Source organism: Ursus americanus, chromosome 13, assembly GCF_024610735.1.
Source record: "Ursus americanus isolate L20-20 chromosome 13, mUrsAme1.1.p, whole genome shotgun sequence".
Lineage (NCBI taxonomy): Eukaryota > Metazoa > Chordata > Mammalia > Carnivora > Ursidae > Ursus > Ursus americanus.
In genome coordinates, this window is record NC_142139.1 from 21043563 (window position 1) to 21064951 (window position 21389).

The following is a 21389-nucleotide window of genomic DNA, read 5'->3' on the forward strand; positions in this document are numbered from 1 at the left end:
ACAGTTCAAAATAGGACTGCTGAAGGAATCATTTAATTTCTGCAAGGCCAGGGTTCATGCTAAGCAACCATGTTTCCCAGTGTTTTACAGAAGTGGTTCCAGGAGGCCACTGCCATTTTAACCCCTGCTCAGCAGTGATGAATTTAAGTGCATCTTTGCCTACCAGTTGTGTAACTGAGGATATTCCTTCATCACTGCTGTTTGGTGTTGGTTGCCATACAGGACTATCTCCTCCAATTTGCTGAGGTTGTCAGCAGAATTGAGCCCAGTCACTCCCTTCCATTGACTAACTAGTTAGCTCTTATCCTTAGTAAGGTCAAATTTATGATTCTCTTTGCTAGCTTTAAAAACTAGTCTTGTACATAAGCCCACTATTATTTACAATCCCACTCTAAAATAAAATGGCTCCTATATTTGCATACTTTATATACTGTATGTTTGCATACTTTAATGTGGCCATGGTGCAATAGGTCCTTGTATTAGTTACCTGTTGCTACAGCATAATGAATTACCCAAAATGGCATTCCTTAAAACAACATTTATTCTCTGCTAGTTTCTGTGGATCAGGAGTCCTGGTGTGGGCCTGACTGGGTCCTTAGCTTCAGGGTCTCTCACAAGGCTGCAGTCAGGATGTTACCCAGGGCTGTGGTCATTCCAGGCCTTGACTAAGGGAGAAATTGCTTTCACTTGGGTTATTGGCGGGATTCCTTTCCTGTGGGCTGTTGGACTAACGCCCTAGGTCCTCACAAGCTGTTGGTCAGAGGTCCACCTCAGTCCCTTGCCACGTGAGCCTCTCATAGGCGAGAGGGCAAGGGAGACTACCAGCAAGAGAGAGGACTAGCAAGATGCAAGTCACAGTCTTTTGTAACCTCATCACAGAAGTGACATCCCATCACCTTTGCCCTATTCTGTTAGTTAGAAGCATATCACTAGTTCAAACTTAAGGGCAGGGTATTATATAGGGCATGAAAATCAGCAGGTGAGGATCATTGGGAGCCATTTAGAAGGCTGCCTACCACAGCCCTCCACATACATTGTTTCACTTTATCCTTTTAAAATTCTCCAATGCAGTGCTAGTCCTCCCTTTTTGCAGATGGGGCAACAAGTTCTTGGGAGTTTCTACTTGCACCAACTGATGCTGAAATTCATCTTTAGCGATTCATAGTGTTTATTCATTTATGTATAATGAGTATGTGGAATTAAAAGATATTAGGTGTGCTTCTATGCTAGATGCTGGTGAATTTTTGTTCTTGGTAAAATAAAGGTGTATACAAGTATCCTAGTAGTTCTTAAATTAATGTTCCTTGAGAGGAGAAACTATTCATAAAGTATATATATCATAGTGTCTAATTATTGTGTCATACCAATAGTGGATATTCATAAGAATTATTGATCTATTTTTAAATTTTTCAAATTTATAACTGGGAGCACTCTTCTGGTTTTTGAGTGTATAGGATCCAATCACTTCCATTTCAGAGATTAAGAAACACAGATGAATGGGGTTAAGATATGGACAATGCCCCAGAAACTGAAATGGAAAATTTCATTCTAATCCTATTTATAGCTCGACTTCTGTGTACAAACTACGTGAGGAAAAGCTTACATGTAACTTGAGTTAGCTCTACATTAAACACGTGCTTACCCACAACAGATATTAAAGAGATTTGTCAGTGTATTGCTGGTGAGATAATATACAAAAATAATTTTGTAAATCAAAAAATGCTTGTTAAGTATAAAAGGTAAATTTTAAAAATTGTTGGTGCTACTGCTTCCTCAACTCAGGGGAGCCTACAACATGCCAGGCACTTTGCTAAGTGCTTCTTAGAATGTTGCTCATTTAATCCTCCTGAAAACTCCAAAAAACAAGGTCGGCACTGATGATGCAAAAGGAGTCCTATTTTGTTTGCTGAAGTGGGTCTGGGGTCTACAAGTCCTTTGCAGCCAAAGACAGGGAGCGTTCCAAGTGAAACTCTCCTTACTGACATAGTGAACTACTGACGTAGTGAACTCCCAGAGTTTATTGAAGTGGGGATACACCCCATCACCTTGCCCCACATAGAAACAGATCTGTGCAAGCATGCTTGAACTTTTTAGAAAGATACAATACCTTTTGAGATAATGGAAGATACTCTGGGATTTGAAAGTTAGTGTAGAGTATTTCTTGACTAACAGAAAGGCAGGAGTTCTTCTGGGGGCCATCATCTAACAGACTAGTTGTAGCCTAGAGACAGTGATGTAGTCCTCTCCGATCTATGCAATTACTCAGAGGCCAAAAGGAAAGACAAGCTCAGTTTAATAAAACCCAACAGCAGGCGTCTGGAGAATCAATAAATGTTGGTTGATGCCCACAGGGCAACTTGGAAGCAAAGTTACTCCAACTGGAAGACCTTTTGCAGATAGTTATTTTTGAACAACAGTCTAAGATGTGTAAAAACAGAAATAGAAATGAGTGATGGCAGGAACCCTGACTTGCTGCTTTGAAATCATTAGTATGCTGTGGTTGATTTGCAGCTTTTTATAGTGTGGTCAAGAGGTCCCCATGATTCAATACCTCCTTTCATACTCCTGCCTCTCCTAGGGGGAAAAAAAAACACTAAAATATTCTATAGAATCAGTACTCTAAGTAGCAGCCTCTATAGCAACAAAGTAGGTAGGAGGTAGCTGCTATAGTTTCTGTATTTTACTTTTTTCCTCCAAATATCCAGACTTCTAAGTGGTGAGAAAATACAAACACCAAAAACCTCATTAGAATTTTGGATTAAAGACAGCTATCTGTCTTGTCTCATTTTTGATACACCAGCTGATAATTGGGCTATAGCTGAGTCTAAAAATAACGTACAGTACATTAAAATAATATTCCTTGGCTACATTTCCAAAGCGGTATTCTGGGACTTCTGTGCATTAATCCTGTAACAATAACAGGATTTGCGCTTTTAACTCCCCTGGTGTAGCTTTGAAAATCTACCCTAAAGCAGCTAATGTTGCCGTTTAAATCATCCTCTCACTGTCCTTAGGGAAATGGGGAGATTAAAAAAATGACAACCCAACTGCTCAAGTGACCTATACCTGGGAGAATAAGAGAAACAATCTATTTTCTCTCAGGAACTGGGCTGATCAATATAAATATTTCAAAAGGACCATCATGCAATAAAGGCCTTAGAATTTGTATCCTAGTTCAGAGTACCCTAGATATTTCCATTGTGGATGTATTAGGTTTCCCACAGGCGAGGGAGATGGTGTGGCCACTGCATAACTGGAACTGAACTGGGTTGCACATGTGTGAGTGTGTGTGTGTGCGTGTGTAAGGAAGAAAGGGAAAGAAGCTGTCATTGTTGCGTATGTTTCTGGTAAACATTCTTTTTTCCCTGCAGAAACTTGGGAGTATCCCAGAAATTAGGTGCTGTTCATCATGTCAGCTAAAAAATGCATATCCTAAAATTTGCACGTAGTTCTAAATTAAAGCTCTAAATAGCTCTAAATTGAAGTGTCAGGAGTTTTTCAATGATGCCATTAATTGCATTTTATTAATTGAGAAAAAGAGCTTTTGTGTAGCTGTGGTTGTGATGGGCTAGATTTAATCAGTGTAGGTACCACTAACAGGCTGGCACTGTTTTCCGCCTGCAATGCCTTTGAAATTCTAAAATGGAAAAGGAGGCCAACACACTGAGCAATTATTTCAGAACAGATTGCCCGTTAACATTTCATAATATCACTGAAATACATCCTTTCTGGGACAGAGACTTGCTTTGGCTACAAATATCCAAGAGGTGGCAGCACCCCATGCTCTGTTGGCTGGCAGCATCCCTCCAGACAGCTCACCGCAGAGGTCTCATCATTGCGTCACCTGAAAGCCAGTTTGCTAGGGAGGGGGGATGGAGAGGAGATATGGCATTTTGCATCTCAGTTCTTCCGGAGAGTTCAGGAAACAGCTGCATGGATTGTTTTAAATGGATTTGAAAAGCCCCCCCCCTTTCTTTTCCTGAAATCTTCTGCCCTATGTGATATCTTCCTGTGGGGACCACATGCATACCCTTATGTGTTCTCTGGTTTACTCCCTGAAGGAGAAAGAGTTTCAATTGCCAGAGATCCCCTGAGACCTCATTTTCAATTGCCTGTACTTGTCTTTTATAAGCACAGGGAGGTGAGATTGACATGCCATCATCAACCTTTTTTTTTTTTTTTTTTTTTTTTGAGCATATATGTGTGCAAAACACTTAACACAGCATGGAGAATGTAACACCATCCCCACCTAGGACAGTTCTCTTCTTCACCAACTGCTCTTCTAGCACCTCCCCCATCTCATGCTAAAAATATTCCGCAGCACAAATAGCTGTTGAGACAGCATCAAAACCTATACCAATAAGTAACAATATAACCTGACATGCTATGCATCAAATGCCTAGGATGAAAAACATCTGGTGACATGGGTGAAGGAGCATCAGGACTGGTCTAGACTGGCCAGTATCTAGGTGTCTGTAGAACCTGGCCCTCTGTATGTGTTTTAGGCAATTTGACAAGAGCTGGGACACGCCAAGCCAACTTTGCTGATGGGGTTTATTGGCAGGAAACAGGAGACAGGAGTCTCATGGGAAACTAGTCTTCAGGAGGCCATGAGGAAGCTAGAACTGGGAGGTCCAGCACAGCTCAGCCTTGGGAGTTCCTGACCCCTCCCTATCCATCATAGTTGACTTGGCCGCTGTGTCCACCTCAACTGTTGCCACCAATTTGGCCTACCTTTCAGCTTTGTGTACCTCTTCTTTAGCTCATTTCTTCAGCTTAGGCTTGACTTTGGCACTCTCATACCCTCTGTCCCATAGCTTTCCAACATGGCATGTGCTCTCTGTATACATTTTTTCAGCTTCTGTTCCCACTAACAACTCAATGACTATCTTCCCTGTATTACCCATTCAATTTCCAGAAAGAGAAGAGAGTATGGGAGAGACACATTGGCTCAATTAATCACATAATTACCTAGTCTCTTTCTAGACAGACCTTTGGAGGCCAGACCACCTCCCAGTTTATGATTGGCAGTTCTTGAGTAACCTTTATTAAAGTCCTGCCCACAGTGCTCCCCAGCCTGGACAGTGGGCATTGCTCTTCCCTTCAGAAGGTCTGTGGATGTAAATGGCACTGACTTTGCCATTTTGCCCTTTCTTTATACAAAGGAAAAAGCAACAGTGTTCTTTCAGACTTAATGATGCTGCTACCTGGTGGGTTGCTCAAATTCTAGTAAGAAATGAACTCTTCACCTCTTACTTCTTTACAGGCATTCAGTCATACAGCTTGAAGAACCCACTTAGGGGTGGTAATTTACCCTCAACCTTCAATGATTCCAGAGACTTGGAGAAAGAGGAACAGACCTTCATCTTAACCCTGATGTCATGTAATTTTGTACAGCACAGGTTTGTTGGGGCCAGGCTCGGGAGGGAAGTGGATGAGATAGTAGTCTCCTTAGTATCAACTTTTCTTTAATAAGATCTCAAACTTAGGGGCGCCTGGGTGGCACAGCGGTTAAGCGTCTGCCTTTGGCTCAGGGCGTGATCCTGGCGTTGTGGGATCAAGCCCCACATCAGGCTCCTCCGCTGTGAGCCTGCTTCTTCCTCTCCCACTCCCCCTGCTTGTGTTCCCTCTCCCGCTGGCTGTCTCTATCTCTGTCAAATAAATAAATAAAATCTTTAAAAAAAAAAAAAGATCTCAAACTTATATTTTAATTCAAAGACAGATTCTCAAGTGCTGCCTCTAGGTGCCATGACATATGTAGCAGTGAGCTCCTTACCTGTTGCCCAGTGAGTTGGCAGCATTCCTACTTGTTATAGCCGAGCCATCTGGAGCAGGGGTGGGGGCCGGGTGGGGCACATGAATATGATAGCCAGATAGCTGCTGCATTTCTTGGCCTTGGCCTTCCTCTGGTCTTTTACTATTACACTGAGGGCATGCAGCAAAACAAGGCAGTCCCTACAACGCAGCTTTTTTGCTTTTGAATATTTCTAGTTGAGCCACCAAGAACTTGAGGAACTCTTTCTTCTTCCACTATTTGCTTTGAAAGCCTGAACATCCTCTCCATCTCTTCTGCTTGTGGCCAGTGTCAACCACAAGGCTCTGACAGGAATATATTGACTGTGAATGTGAGGATGAAGCAGTATACAAACTATGGTAAAGTTTTTGATGGTCATTGAGTCCCTTTAGGTCATTGATAGGGATTTCTATATATGGTGAATTTGGTCACTAATTTCACTACTTTGTGGGAACACATTTATCCTGTGAGGCTTTTATTTAAAACTTTCATTATTTGATGTTAACTGATGTTAAGTTTGAGCTCACTCATTAGATTGTAAGTTCCTTGAAAGAAGGAAGGGGCTTCTGTACTCTTAAGCATCTCCTACGATGTTGAACACAGGGTTTACAAGGAGTAGGCCTTCAGTAGATACTTGTTAAGTTGATTTGACTCATTCTCAATTCCATATTCAGCTCAGGAGATTTTGTATTTGGTCCTTAGGAATCTAGATCTTTTCCAGTCATCCGTTTAGAAACCTGAGGGTACAGATCCATTCAGCTTTTCAACTTCTACCTCCTTTTGCTCAATTCAGGAAGAATAGCAGCCTAGATACCGAGTTTTCCAGCGCTCAGAGTCCCAGGTTTCCAGTAGAATTCAAAATGTCCAGGACTCTTTAGCCTTTGGCTTCTTTTCACTTTTTCTCCTGGTTAACCTCCTTATCCACCAAACTATTCTTCTCTCCTATTAGGATAGGTAAAGTTATGCTGGGATAACAACAGCTTCCAAAACTCGGTGGAGATTCTGCTTGACGGAGTGGCTCTGAGACCCAGCGGCAGGTGGCCTGTCCTCACAGTGTGTGCTGCCACAATAGCGGCTGCAGAGGAGGTGAGCATGGATAATTGTGCACTGACTCTTAACTAACTCCTCCACTCAGAAGTGACACACGTTACATCCGATCATATTTCATTGGCCAAAGTAAGTTACATGGCTATGCTTAACCTCAAGGGAATGGAGAAATGCCATCCTTCCATGTGCCACTAAGGGTGAAGAACCAGAAATACCAGTGACCGCCATAATGCTGACCACACCTCCTCAGAGAGCTTGGAAGTTTCTGTCTTCCAGTTCATTCTTTAGTGAGGCATGGAACCCTTGAGAATAAATAGACACACTTTATCCTTTGGGTTTCACAGGAATTAAAAACAAAATAAGCCTGTAATAAAAATGACTTAAGTCAATAAGAAATTTTTCCCTATATTATATAAATATCCATGGGGGGGGGGGTGTTTGTTTTTTTGTTTTTGTCAAATCAGTGCTCAGAAGTAATAGTTTGCAACTCTTTCTAATGCTATCTGTAAATAGATGGTTGATGTAAGCAACGTGCTTTGTTTATGTTCACCAGGCCTGTTCGTGCTTCTGATGCTTCCTTTACCTCACAAACACTCAAGGACTCCTCCACAGAGCAGAGTCACTTCATACTCATGAGCTATGGGCGTCTGCTCTTTTTTCCTGTCCTATGCCTGATTAGACTCTGTCAGTCACAAAGCAAGACCCCAGATTCTTCAAAAGCAGTCAGGGAGTTGACCTCATTCACTTAGTCATCCTATGTTCCTTACTCATTCAATAACTCCCCTCCCTCCAAAGAATTAGTTCTAACTATAAGAACAAGAAGTTTACTCACAAATGTAATGAGTTTGGTAGTCAGCTCTCTTTTAACCCAAGTCAGAGGACTGTTACTAATATGCCAGATAAGAGCCAACCATGATGCGATAGAAAGAGCCTTGGCATTAGTGTCTGAAGATTGTTAGTCCTAGCTCTACCACATTCTAGCTGAGTTACCATGTAAAAATCACTTGACTTCTCCGAATCTTCATTGGTAAAATTAGGATAATTACACTTACCTTTTAGGGTGGAGTTGCTTGTCTATAAAATGTAAATTACAATATTTCCCTCTCACGGTTGTGGGGATTTAAATTATTTTGACAAAGATAATTTCTGAGCAAAATATATGTGTATAAGTATGTATATCCCAAGCTGGGAACTTCTTCCCTCCTTTTTTGCTTGCTAATTAGGAGTCATAAATAAAATGCTGACGAGCTGCAGTCTGCCGTCTGTGCTGTAGCTGGAGGGCTGTTTTGACTTTGCCTGACAAATGGCTAACCAGCCGCTCCCACCATGCCCAACTCAAGTGTTCAGCACTGAGAAATCCAGCTACTGCCAACAGCATCTTATAAACTTGTCACTGTTTACTTACTTGGTGACAGTGTTTTTGTTCACTGATCATCCCTGAGATTTCACCCGTCAGGGTGTGTCTGTTTCCCTCAAAATGCCAAAATGCCATTTAAGTACAATCCTTTCCCAAAACCACATGAAAATAGTGAAGATCTCTAAATGAGACTTGATGCCTTTGTGGTACATCCTCATGAACTGCAGTGCAGCTGGGGTGGATGTGGTCTTTACAGAGCAGTAACTGGGCATGCATGAAACTTAATTCAATGGACGAAACTTAGAGCTGATTCAGTATGCTGCTAGCCAAGACTTCCAATAACCTATCAAGTGGTGTGCTGGAGATAACTCATACCAGCTTGGGAGAACTGATTTTCAGGAATTTTGCAAGGTGGTTGATGTCATGTTGGTAGATTGAAATTGGCCATGGTGGGAGTGTTTACACCATGGAAACTGGCAAACCCTACAAAATCATGCTTTTTTTCCAGAGAGCTGATTACTAAATATATAGCAGCTTACCACATACAGTGCACCTGTGTCAATCCCAAATGTGCACTTGTGTCAAACCCAAATGTGACTGAGGATGCAAGAAGGAACATCCCAAGTCAGAAGTATAAATAAAAGCATGGTGCTGGATTAAGGGAGAAAGGAACTAACTTTTAGTGAGACCCTGCTGTATGCCTGGTTCTATCCTAACTTAGACTGGGACTGATACATATCAGGAGGTGTGTTACAAATTAATGGGCTGGGTCAACAAAAATGTGTTCATATGAAGGATAGAGAGCTCCCTGAGCCTGACTCAAAGCTGGTTGTGTGAGAGGAAGGATAATGCTAGGTTTGCATTGCACCTGTCACTCAGGTTTTGATCCAGGCCCTGGCTGAGACAGGTGAAGGGTAGGTTGGAGGAAGACTGTAAGTAAAAACCAAAAAGGCTGCTTCAGCAAAACTCTGCCGTACAAGGCAGTGTGTTTGGATTTAGCATCATATTTGTTCCAGGACCTCAGCTGTAGCAGTTTGACGACAGCAGAGGCTTGGCTGACCCACTGGAGTTCAGCAAGGTGGGCTTGCTTATGAGCACCTTTTTTCCAAGAGTACTTTGCAGAGGGCTACAGTTCTGTGTGAGCAGATAGGGACAAAGGCCAGTAGGATTTATGTATGTGATCGCTTATGTACCTTATACTAGTAAGGTAAGGGGGAAACTGGTGGCATATTTATTTTTTCAATATATGCTCACAACAAACATACGAGAAAGCCATTACTATATCCATCTTAAGTATGAAGAAACTCAGGATCAAAGAGCTTGAGCAACTTGCCAGAAAGTAAATGGCAGAACTGGAATTCAACATAGGATTATCTAACTCCAAACCCCACCCACCCTGGGGCCTCTCTAACCTCCCTTTACTCTGTGTCTCTGCATATTTATCTGGGAAAGAAGTGTCTCTCTTTTCTCCAAAGCCATCCCTTCCACTTGTGCCCATGAATTCCGTACCCTCCCAATTCCTGCTCCAGAGTCTTTGTAAAGCACCCCCTTGCTCTGTTGTGCATCTTTAATCAATCCTTCTCTACAAACTTCTTTCCCTTAGCCAGTTCATTAATCTTTGCCATCTATCACCTGAAATAAGTGGCCACATGGCACCTTTCTCAGTCTTCTCTCCCTTAGCCTTTGCTTTATTGAATACAGTTCTGATTCTCCTTTATTCTTGAAACTCTCCAATCCCAGCTTCTGTGACTCATTTGTTTTTTTTTCCCCCTCTCTGGTTACTCCTCTGGCCACTCTGGCTCTTCTCTTTCCCAGTCCTTGAAATAGAAGCATTACTCTGAGAGTCTGATGTTCGTTCTCTTCTTGTTCTTCAGTCTTTCCCCTTTGAGGTTCCCTGTGGCCTCAGGTCTCTATGCAGACAATCCCGAATCAATATATCTATATATCTGGTTGGAAAATGGATAGAAATAACTTGACTGACTCTCTAGGGCCCAAAGCAGTCTCTGGTATATAGTAGGAACTCAGTAAACAAAACGGGTTTCAGGGGTGCCTGGGTAGCTCAGTCGGTTAAACGGCTGACCTCAGCTCAGGTCATGATCTCAGCATCCTAGGATCGAGCCCTGTTGGGCTGCCCACTCAGAGCTGCTTGTCCCTCTGCTCCTCCCTCCGCTCATGCTGTCTTTCTCTCAAATAAATAAATAAAATCTTTTTTAAAACAGGGATTTCAGATGAAGAGGACATTGTGAACAGAGCTTGAGCGTATGCATGTGTATTAATTTATTTGAAGGTTCCCCCTTTTATGGCCTGAACTCCTTAAAGTCAAGAATTGTGCATTTTTCCGCATTTTGATTCCCTGATCCAGCAAAATACATACTAGCTGTTCAATGAATGTTGAATGAATGAGTCCAAACTTGCTGATAACTTGGTGCAAAATTGTGGCAGTCCTTATATGGGAATTTAGACTTTATTCTGTGTGCCATGGGCTTGGAGCCATCAAAAGCTTTTTCCTCATTTGAGTAACTCAGTTGGAAGTGAGCTCCAGAATGACTCATCTGGCTGCAGTCCGTATTTAAAAGCTTGCGCCATTTTCCTCCTTTGCCCTTGCTGTTCCATCTCTAATCAGTGGTCCAATCTTGTTGATTTTACTTCAAAATATGGCTTTATGACTTGTATCTGTGTTTTTGTTTCTATTCTCATGGCCACCTCCCAAGGTCAGCCCTAATTACCTCTTGTCTGGACTTCAGGGCTGGTCACTCCCACTCCAATCACTGTTTATCCCTTTCTTGTATGCCACAGGCTTTGAATATTTTACTAATGGCTCGCTCTGGGTTTGGAAAAAAAAAAAAAAAAGAAAAGAAAAGAACAAAGCTGAATTGGTTCTGGGAAAGTGAGGATAAAGAGGGCTAATGTAACTTTGCATTATTTGCCTTTAATCCTGTGGGCTCTTTAAATTTGCTGGCTGCTTTGGGTTTTACCCTTGAGTTACTGAGTGGGTTTATCCTCTCATTGCTCTGTGTAACAAAGCCTAGGATCCCATCCCCACAATAAAACCAAGTTCTGGAAGAAAGAGAGTGGACCGTTGGAAATGTGAGTTGACTATGACGTTGAAGAGAGGCAAAGGTCAGGGAAGAGCATCCTTTAGGCAAGGGAGATCAAGAGAATGGAAAAAAATCAACAAGGAGATAGGGAGGTCTTTGAGATAATATTTCTAGATGGAGGGAAGAAGAAAAGAGGAAAAGAAGGCAAGAGCTAAACTCCTGCCATTTTTTTCATAGCTAACTGTGGGTAAATAGGCCCTTTCTGAAAATCTTTTCTTAGGACTTTTGTGGGTCTGGAATTTATCCTGATAAAATAGTAAGCTAATGAACTTTTGGAGGACCTCTTTGGGGACTCTTACACTTAAAGCATTTAGATTAGTGTTACACAAAATGTCATTTGCCTTCTGCAAATGTACAGATATGACAGTATTTTGAAACTTTATAGTAATCAGACATTGCTCAGTGATGTACTGGAGGGTGGGTGGTTACTGGCTGGAGAGAGCTGGTGTGGGCATTTCTTTCCACCTTTGTGGCTCAGTGACTTCATGTTGGTAACTTGAAATCAGCCTTGCGGAAGGTATTTTTATCACAAAAATGCACAAATGCTACAAATCAGGACTCCTCCCACCCCTAAAAACTGGGTGTTGAACTTATCAGCACATTGCTACTTGGCTGCAACTTCCATGCACCTGATCAGGGGACATTTTTGAACAGGGTATTGTTAAATTTGTGTGATGAGTTTCTTACAGCTGCTGCCTACCTGACATGTATAGTAGGATCATGTATCTGTTAGCAAAGGAATGGGGGATAATTGGTCCTTCACTATAGGGAATTTGAAGTGCACTGCCTTAGATCACTTTCAGCTGATTTCAGAGGTCCAAGTATTCCAACAGAGTTCACGATAACAAAATGGAATAGCTGCCCTCTTTAGAAATCTGCTACTCCCGGTTCAAACTCTCTAAGACAGTTAGTATCAAGGGTAGCATAGGAGAGGGGTGGCAGGTCCAGCCAGGGCAGGGAAATTATATGTGAAATAGCGGAAGGTGTGTGCATTAGTCTCCTAGGGCTGCCGTAACAAAATAACAACAGAAGTTTATTCTCTCGCGGTTCTGGAGGCTGGAAGTCCAAGATCAAGGTGTTGGAAGGTTTGCTTTCTCGTGAAGCCTCTTTCCTTAGCTTGTAGGTGGCTGCCTTCTTACTGTGTCTTCACGTGCTCTTTACACTTGAGCATCTCTTCTTATAAGGACACCAGTCCTAAAACAAACAAACAAACAAACAAACAAACAAACCAGTCCTATAGGATTAGGGGCCTGCCTTAAGACCTTATTTAATTCAGCTCATGTCTTTAAAGGTCCTATTTCCAAATACAGTCACACTGGGGATTACTTTCAGCACATGAATTTTAAGAGGACACAATTCAGCCTGTAATAATGTATCATTGTGCTTTAACTATCTGGGTTCACACTGTATTCTAATCAAGCACCTTGTGGTGAATGACAAAAGACTGTGGAGCCAAGGAAACCTCTTTCCTACTCCAGGGATTCCTTCTCACTTCTTCTGGATGCCCCTTCCACTTTTCAGCAATCTCCAACCTCACCAAGTCTTACCCCATCCGTCAGTTCCCACCTCAAGCCCCATTTCTCTGATCTAGTCTTACCTGACTCCTACTGGTTGGAGAGAATTCTCCCTCACCTGGCTCACCTTAGCACTTTTGCTCTGTATTGTTAATTTGGTAATGAATCTCATCCAGCTTTGCACTGCTTTTTTTGGTATTATCTAAATATACACATAGCATGTATTTAGGGCTTATCTGCCCAACTAGATGGTAGGTACACCAAGAAATGGACCACATCTTATTCTTCTCAACAACTTCCCCCACTTAGTGATTAATTAGCTGTGTGCCCTTTATAGAGTAAAAAGTCAATAAATATCACAGAGTTGATGTACTTTTTCCTGAGATGGTTAAGGTCATTACATGCTCATAAGTGTGTATGGAGTCAGTAAGTAATACAGAGTATTACTTAGTAAGTCATATATTCAGTAAGTACTGAGGCTTTTTTCTTTCTTTATCCTGGATATCAAGCTGGAATTGGTGCTCCTAGAATGTCATTTGTAAGTACCATCATTCCCGTGAATTAAAATGACTTCTAACACTAGCTCTGGTATAAAAGAGACCCAAATTTGAGTTCTGACTTTCCCATTTACTGCCTGTCTGGCCCTGGATAAGTTAGCCTTTCTAAGGCTCAGTTTCTTCATCTGTAAAAATAACGTTTTATCTCACAAAGTGGTGACAAAGGAGTAAAATAGAAATAGTAGGGGCGCCTGGGTGGCACAATCGTTAAGCGTCTGCCTTCGGCTCAGGGCGTGATCCCGGAGTCCTGGGATCGAGCCCCACATCGGGCTCCTCTGCTGGGAGCCTGCTTCTTCCTCTCCCACTCCCCCTGCTTGTGTTCCCCCTCTCGCTGGCTCTCTCTCTCTGTCAAATAAATAAATAAAATCTTTAAAAAAATAAAAATAGTAGCACTAAATAAATAGTGGGTGTTTATCATTTATATTGCTATGGTATACAGAGATAAGAAAAAGTACAAACTTTAACCATAAATATCAGTCTCTATTCTGAGCCAAGAGTACCTTGGATAAAGAGAAATATTTGCACACTATCAGAGAATCAGCTCTTTGAAGGGCCTATTTAGTGCCCTGTGCCAAGTGCCCCTGAAATTAAGAATATTGTGAAGAATCCAAAAGGAACACTTTCCTATTTGTGATGAGTTGACTTCTAAAAACTTTTGACCTCATAGTGTCATCAAGTCTCTCCCCAAGTTCTGCTTCTCTTTATAAAGCATAAAACATTTTTACCTACAAAACACCATATTTTGAATTTTATTATTCTGGAGCCAGTCAGGTCGCAAGGAAGTACTATGTCATTAAACAGAAATAAGTCAGTATGACATTTGTCCTGAAATTAATGATAAAATGAAATGAAATCATATTCAGTATTTCTCAGAGATGTTAAAGAAAAAACCTTAGTGAAGGAAGAAGAAAGTGATAGAGGAAAACAAATCCTACATCATCTTCTAACGGGGACTTCTGTGTACTCAGGAGTGAGCTCAGGTGGGAGGGATCCTGTAGGGAGAGCAAGAGGGTGGTGAGTGGGGAGACAGTGCAGTCCTGTCTTTCTTTAGGGCAGCCTGTGCAAAGGAGAAGCTTCCTGAAAGCTGCAAAATGGCTTGTCAGCTTTTCTATATGTTCTAACAAATTAAACATACATCCCAAAAGGTATACTGCAATATTAAAGTCCATTTATATAAGCTGTAAAGTTTCCCTTGTGTGTCCTCGCAGGCACAAATGTGGCCGGAAAATATCTGTGGGGTGATTCCTTTGTGAATTATATGGAACTGACACGGCTGAAACCCACAATGACCCAGGTGAGGACAGAAGCTTGTGCTGGACAAGGGGCTGTGGCTCATATGTATAAGAAAGTAATATTAATCCCCACAGAGCAGAGTGGTGAAAAATTACTAAGGCCGCTTCCTGAAGAAACTTCTAACACAATGCATAATGAAAATGTCGGGTGCAGTGAGATATTAGGTGCTGCTCTGCTGTTCTGAAATGCCAGGTATTTCTCTACCTGTTATTCAAGTAGGCGAGTCGTGGGGAAGGCATTTGCAGCCAGAGGTGAGCATCAGCAGTTATCTGTGCTGAGAAGATCATAACATGAGTGACAACAAGGAAGCTACTAGGAAGTGCCTGAGGAAATGGTGGGGACTTCTGTAGTAGAGGTGACATGAAGAGGTGAGCCATGGTGAAGGTGTGCGGAAAGAGGACACTGCCTAGTGTACAATGCTAGGTAATGTCATGGCCCAAATCATCTAGGCCTGTGGATTTGAAAATTGTCCTCAGGGAAGCTCTTTATGATTAAGAATTAAGATGAGATCACTGAAGCAAGCAATATGGCTTTGGTTATTCCTCTAGTCATTCTAGAAATCCAAGTTCAGTGTTAGGCATTTATTTGTGTTTATTATTTATTTTAGATTTTCATAGCAGTTTGAGTCTCTCTGACTTGTGTGATACTTATCTCAGGACTTTGCAGAGTCTCTGTAGCTGCGCCATGGTCATGTCCAGTCATTGTCAAATGGCTTTGAGGAAGTTAATCTTTCTTAGTTTCTGTTTCCATGGATTCTACCTTTGTAGTGTCCTTTGGTTTCTATCTCATTTTCTCTTTGCCATTCCCCTTACCTGAACTCTATCCAGTCCAGTCCCTGTATCTCTTACGTGGACCTCTCTGGTCTCCCTCCACCCATCTCTTCCCTTTTGACCTTCCTACTGAGAGCACAGCAGTAGTAACAGCTAACACTGTTTAATAGGTACTTTTTTCTGCACCTAGCCCTGGGGTGGGTGTGTTACATATATTTTTTCTAATTTTGCAGTAACTGTGGAAATGGTATTATCACTTCCACTGTATAGCTTGAGAGGCTCCAGAAGGGTGATAATGTGCTTATATTAGCTAATGAGAGCCAAAGTTAGAATTATAACCCAGGCTGATGGACCCCATAGTTCATGCTATTCCCTACTCATACTGTTTTCTCTCCTCAAAAACCTTCAGTGGCTCCCATTGCTTAATAGATTAAGTCCAGGCTCTTTTATTTTGACATTCAACGCCCTCTAAAATCTAGGCTTTCCTATAACCTTGGTCACACATCCTACTCTTTAGCCAAAAAAATAAGCAGCCAAATGAACGAAAACCCTATTTTTATTTACACCTATGCTTTCTTTCCTAAGTACATTATACATGCTTTTTCTCCTGCCTGGAGCAGAGACTCTGTCACCCCTTCTTCTATATAAGTAAATTTTGCCCAAAAAAACATTGAGCAGAGTTGGGCCAGAGATCCATTTATTTTCTGGTTCACGAAGGGTATATTGGATCTTTATTAAATAGTCTAAAATGTCCTTTCAATAATGTTTTTCTTTAATATCTTTTTAAAAGACATTTAAAGTGAATCAGAAAGCAATTAAATGATTAATTGCTGCAGTCTGATTCTGCTGCCCTCAGCCTCTGTGGATGCTATCTGACCGATTAACCTCTGTTTCTGAGCCCTGTCTGATTGAGGAAGGCAATGACGGAAAACGCTTGGCCTATCACATGACTGATCTTTGCTGTCATGAGCCATCGTTTTCTAACTGCAAGCTTTCATTTTCAAAGTCCTGGCATGATTTCAGGAGCTGTAAACCCTCATGTGAGTAAGTGAGCAGTAAGAACTGGCAGTTTTTCAATCTCAAGTCTCTTCAGCTTTAAACCCACATTTAGCTGTGATTTTTTTTTCTTCTTTTAAGTTGGACTTTTTTTTTTCTTTTTTTTCTTTGGTAAATACTCTTTTGATAAATAAAATAGGGTGGAGGTAAAAATGACTGAGACAAATAGGGGTCAGTCCAATTAGGGATAACTCTAGAAAATAAGTCATAAGAGCCCCAACATTAATTATATAGTCAGAGCAGGAGGTCAGAGAGAAATAGGTAAATGTATGGGGTTCCCAGCCTCTTCAGTATAACCATTGACTCAGGGTAGGGAGCACTGAAAATGCACTCCCAAATTATGAATCCACTGGTGGAGATAGCCCACATGCCAGTTCGGACAGGTGTTATTCTTGAGGTCTTGGGGGAGGTCAAGGAGTATCTACTCTAAGGTCTAACTCCGAATGGAGCAGGTTTGTAGAATATTGGGGAAGGGTGGGGCGCCTGGGTGGCTCAGTCCTTAAGCATCTGCCTTTGGCTCAGGGCGTGATCCCGGTGTTCTGGGATTGAGCCCCATATCAGGCTCCTCCTCTGGGAGCCTGCTTCTTCCTCCCCCAACCCCTCCTGCTTGTGTTCCCTCTCTCGCTGGCTGTCTCTCTCTCTGTCAAATAAATAAAATCTTTAAAAAAAAATATTGGGGAAGGGTATATCATTCAAAAGATTTCTGGTTACAGTGCTTAAGTAAATGGGTTCAAGTTAATGCAGAATTGATTGTTTTTAGTGCATTCTTAGCTGGACAATGTGGTTAATATCATTTGCATTAATGTTTAAGAGATGAGTAGTCTGAAAACAAAAGTGTGAATATAATCTGAAAGACTTCCTCAAAGATTTGTTCCTACCTGATGGTTTTGTTTTGTTTTGTTTTGTTTTGTTTTGTTTTTTGAGAGGGAAAGAGGTGGGGGAGGGGCAAAGGGAGAGGGAGAGAGAGAATTGAGAGAATCTTTTTTTTTTAATGTTTTTTTATTATATCATGTTAGTCACCATACAGTACATCCCTGGTTTCTTTTTTTTTTTTAATGTTTTTTTATTATATTATGTTAGTCACCATACAGTACATCCCTGGTTTCCGATGTAAAGTTCGATGATTCATTAGGTGCGTATAACACCCAGTGCACCATGCAATACGTGCCCTCCTTACTACCCATCATCAGTTTATCCCATTCCCCCACCCCCTCCCCTCTAAGCCCTCAGTTTGTTTCTCATAGTCCATAGTTTCTCATGTTTCATTCCCCCTTCTGATTACCCCCCCTTTCTTTATCCCTTTCTTCCCCTACCAATCTTCCTCGTTCTTATGTTCCATAGATGAGAGAAATCATATGATAATTGTCTTTCTCTGCTTAACTTATTTCACTTAGCATTATCTCCTCCAGTGCCGTCCATGTTGCAGCAAATCTTGAGAACTCGTTTTTTCTGATAGCTGAGTAATATTCCATTGTATATATGGACCACAACTTCTTAATCCAGTCATCTGTTGAAGGGCATCTCGGTTCCTTCCACAATTTAGCTATTGTGAACAATGCTGCTATGAACATTGGGGTGCATATGGCCCTTCTCTTCACTACGTCTGTATCTTTGGGGTAAATACCCAGTAGTGCAATGGCTGGGTCATAGGGTAGCTCAATTTCTAACTTTTTAAGGGACCTCCACACTGTTTTCCAGAGTGGCTGTACCAACTTGCATTCCCACCAACAATGTAGGAGGGATCCCCTTTCTCCACATCCTCTCCAACAATTGTTGTTTCTTGCCTTGTCAAATTTTGCCATTCTAACTGGCGTAAGGTGGTATCTTAGTGTGGTTTTGATTTGAATTTCCCTGATGGCTAATGATTTTGAACATTTTTTCATGTGTCTCTTAGCCATTTGTATGTCATCATTGGAAAAGTGTCTGTTCATATCTTCTGCCCATTTTATGATTTATTTGTTTCTCGTGTATTGAGTTTGAGAAGTTCTTTGTAGATCTTGGATACCAGTCTTTTATCTGTAGTGTCATTTGCAAATATAGTCTCCCATTCCTTGGGCTTCCTCTTAGTTTTTTTGACTGTTTCCTTGGCTGTGCAGAAGCTTTTTATCTTGATGAAGTCCCACAAGTTCATTTTATCTTTTGTTTCTCTTGCCTTTGGAGATGTGTCATGAAAAAGGTTGCTTTGGCCGATGTCGTAGAGGTTGCTGCCTATGTTCTCCTCTAGAATTTTGATGGATTCCTGTCTCACATCGAGGTCTTTCATCCATTTGGATTTTTTCTTTGTGTATCGTGTGAGAGAGTGGTCAAGTTTCATTCTTTTGCATGTAGCTGTCCAATTTTCCCAGCACCATTTATTGAAGAGACTGTCTTTTTTCCACCAGATGTTTTTTCCTGCTTTATCAAAGATTAGTTGCCCAAAGAGCCGAGGGTCCATTTCTGGGTTCTCTGTTCTGTTCCATTGGTCTATGTGTCTGTTTTTCTGCCAGTACCATGCTGTCTTTGTGATCACAGCTTTGCAGAACAGCTCGAAATCCGGCATTGTGATGCCCCCAGCTTTGTTTTTCCTTTTCAGCAGTTCCTTGGCGATTCGGGGCCTTTTCTGGTTCCATACAAATTTAAGGACTATTTATTCCAGTTCTTTGAAAAATGTCATTGCTATTTTGATCGGGATAGCATTGAAAGTGTAGATTGCTCTGGGTAGCATGGACATTTTAACTATGTTAATTCTTCCGATCCATGAGCATGGAATATTTTTCCATCTTTTTGTTTCTTCCTCAGTGTCTTTCAAGAGCGATTTATAGTTTCTAGAATATAGATCCTTTACATCTCTGGTTAAGTTAATTCCAAGGTAACGTATGGTTTTTGGTGCTATTGTAAATGGGATGGATTCCCTAATTTCTCTTTCTTCAGTCTCATTATTCGTGTATAGAAATGCAACTGATTTCTGAGCATTGATTTTGTATCCCGCCACATTACTGAATTGCTCTATAACTTCTAATAGTTTGGGAGTGGATTCTTTTGGGTTTTCCATATAGAGAATCATATCATCTCCGAAGAGAGACAGTTTGACTTCTTCCTTGCTGATTTGGATACCTTTTATCCCTTTTTGTTGTCTGATTGCTGTTACAAGGACTTCTAGTACTATGTAGAATAAAAGGCGAGAGTGGGCATCCTTGTCGTGTTCCTGATCTTAAAGGAAAAGCTTCCAGCTTTTCCCCATTGAGAATGACATTTGCTGTAGGCTTTTCATAGATGGTTTTTATGAGATTGAGGAATGTACCCTCTATTCCTACACTCTGAAGGGTTTTAATCAGGAAAGGATGCTGTATTTTGTCAAATGCTTTTTCTGCATCTATTGAGAGAATCATATGATTTTTGAATTTTTCCTTCTGGATAAAATCTAAGACACTGATAGATTTGCGAATGTTGAACCACCCTTGCATCCCCGGGATGAATCCCACTTGGTCATGATGGATAATCCTTTTAATGTACTGTTGGATTCTATTAGCCAGGATCTTGTTGAGGATTTTGGCGTCCATATTCATTAGGGAAATCAGCCTGTAATTCTCCTTTTTGATGGGGTATTTGCCTGGTTTGGTGATGAAGGTAATATTGGCCTCATAGAATGAGTTTGGTAGCTTTCCTTCTGTTTCTATTTTTTGAAATAGCTTTAGGAGAATAGGTATTATTTCTTCTTTGAATGTTTGGTAGAATTCCCCAGGAAAACCATCCGGGCCTGGAGTTTTGTTTTTTTGGAAGGTTGTTTATCACTGTTTCAATCTCTTCATAATTAATTGGCCTGTTTAAGAAATCAATTTCTTCTGGTTTCAGTCTTGGTAGTTCATAGGTTTCCAGGAAGTCCTCCATCTCTTTCAGATTGCTTAATTTATTGGCATAAAGCTTTGATAAAAGTTTCTAATAATCCTTCCAATTTCATTGGTGTTGGTTGTGACCTCTCCTTTTTCATTCATAATTTTATTAATTTGGGTCCTTTCTCTATTCTTTTGGATAAGTCTTGCCAGTAGTCTGTCAATTTTATTAATTCTCTCAAAGAACCAGCTTCTAGTTCTGTTGGTCTGCTCTACCGTACTCCTGGTTTCTAATTCATTGATTTCTGCTCTAATCTTGGCCAACTGCTTCCTCGTGCGTGGATTAGGCCTGTCCCTCTGTTGCTGTTCCAGCTTCTTGAGGTGAGAATATAAAAACTGCATGTTAGATTTTTCTATTCTTTTGAGTGAGGCTTGGATGGCTATGTATTTCCCCCTTAGGACTGCCTTTGCAGTATCCCATAGATTTTGGACCATTGTGTTTTCATTCTTGTTGGTCTCCATAAATTGTTTAAATTGATTTTTGATTTCCTGGTTTATTGAATCATTCCTGAGCAGGATGGTTCTTAGTCTCCAAGTGTTTGAGTTTCTTCCAAATTTTTCCTTGTGGTTGAGTTCCAATTTCAAAGCGTTGTGGTCTGAGAATATGCAGGGAATAATTTCAGTCTTTTGGTATCAGTTGAGACCTGTTTTGTGTCCCAGAACATGGTCTATTCTTGGGAATGTTCCATGGGCATTAGAATAGAATGAGTATTCTTTGGTTCTGGGGTGTGGTGTTCTATATATATATCTATGACGTCCAACTCATTGAGTATGGCATTCAAAACCCTTGTTTATTTGTCGATTTTCTGCATGGGTGCTCTGTCTATTTCTGATAGTGGAGTGTTGAGGTCCCCTACTATTAACGTATTTTTATCCATATGTCTCTTTATTCTGGTTAAGAGTTGGCTTGTGTATCTTGCTGCTCCCCTGTTGAGGGCATAGATATTTATAATTGTCATATCCACTTGTTGGATACATCCTTTAAGAATAATGTAGTGCCTGGGGCGCCTGGGTGGCACAGCGGTTGAGCGTCT

General features: G+C 41.1%; 1 long non-coding RNA gene across 1 annotated transcript in view; it reads left to right on the top strand.

Annotated features, from left to right (window-relative positions):
* The window catches only part of LOC148109065 (uncharacterized), a 237850-nt gene that overhangs the window by 149139 nt on the left and 67322 nt on the right, over positions 1-21389 (top strand). The window contains exons 6-7 of the long non-coding RNA XR_015726491.1: positions 5267-5402; positions 6744-6880. This is a non-coding gene — a long non-coding RNA (uncharacterized LOC148109065). The remainder of the gene's footprint in view (positions 1-5266; positions 5403-6743; positions 6881-21389) is intronic.